Below are 1,469 nucleotides of genomic sequence, written 5' to 3'. Positions count from 1 at the left end.
CTCAATGCAGTGGAAACCTCCACCCAATCGTCAACGCCGCAACATGCACAACTGTAAACTTACGACCACAATAGGGACGACACCACCAGAAAGAAACCCCGGGTATTCTCAGAGTGAGAACGCAAAGCGTGGTCTTTGGTGAATTTGGTAGAGGAAGGAGGAAGCAGGGATCGTGTAGGTGATAAGTAAGTGGGAGAGAAAAAGACGCTATCGTATAGCACGATGCTTATAGTTTAGGAGAAACTACACGATCGTGTAGGTTTTACAGAATGATCGTTTAGGAAATGGTATACAATCGTTTACCAAACTTGGCACACACAACGATTGTTTAGGGAAGTTATACGATCGTGTAAGAACTAGTGTACGATTGTTTATGCGCAAGGTGGACGACCATTTAGGCAGAGAGTGACTGTCGTATAGGCTATCGAAATACTTAAACGATCGATTACTTTTCACCAGCGCGATCTCTCTTTTTCTTTTTGGACGGAAGATTCAAAATGAAAACCATTTTCATTTTAATTCATCGGTTACAATAACCGACGCTGCCCCACTAACCTACGTCCGAACGTGAAAAATTGGCTTAATTAATATATAATTAACCAATTAATTAATAATAAATATAATCATATTATAGTTTTATCTTATAGTTTGATATCACATATCTGTTATAGTATTTTCTCCTCTATTTGATATAAATCATATTTATATCAATTTCCTCCAAAATAAAGTATTTCATACATTTAGCCAATTATATCATATATAATTAACCAATCCAATTATATCATATTTAATCGAACTTCCTCTTGTCAATTTGAACATTTCAAATTAACCTAAACACTGATTCTCGACTTTATCAAAGCTACCTAGGGGCCTAATGGACCTGTGGCTCGAAGATCCAACAATCCATGAATAGCTGACTAAACTCTTTAGCCACGAGATCCACCATCCGTTAACTGTCAGGCATTCCACTAAAGACCAATAGCTAAACTCTTCTTACCATGGATATATTTCTGTGTCCATCAGATATAACCAATCATGAGTACAATGACCCTTCACAGATGCTCGTAAGTACAGCTGGGCCAAATTATCGTTTTGCCCCTGTAGTTACATTTCACTCCTTAAGTACCATCAATTCCTCTAATGAACAATACAACATAGTCTAACTATGTGTGAACACCTCTCGGGCCAAGAGAAGGTGTGTGGTGCCACATTGTTCAAGCCCTGGAATCAGCCCTTAAGGGAGCTATCTATCTACTTACCCTTGCCTCGAGGAATGAGTGAATTCCATCTTGTGTAGTTGAGTTCCCAGCTCCCAAATCAGATGAATCCCCAAAATGGTAGGTTTGAATCGGCGAATTGGCCACTCTTACTTATACAAATCAAAGAACCGCCCTCAATGGCAGGAGTTTCCAACTCACTTAGGATTGAGGTCATGTTACCTATGGTCATCCTAGTGAAGTGAAGTCTCT

Source organism: Benincasa hispida, chromosome 9 (assembly GCF_009727055.1).
Source record: "Benincasa hispida cultivar B227 chromosome 9, ASM972705v1, whole genome shotgun sequence".
NCBI classification, from domain to species: Eukaryota; Viridiplantae; Streptophyta; class Magnoliopsida; order Cucurbitales; family Cucurbitaceae; genus Benincasa; species Benincasa hispida.
This window is presented reverse-complemented; position numbering follows the sequence as displayed.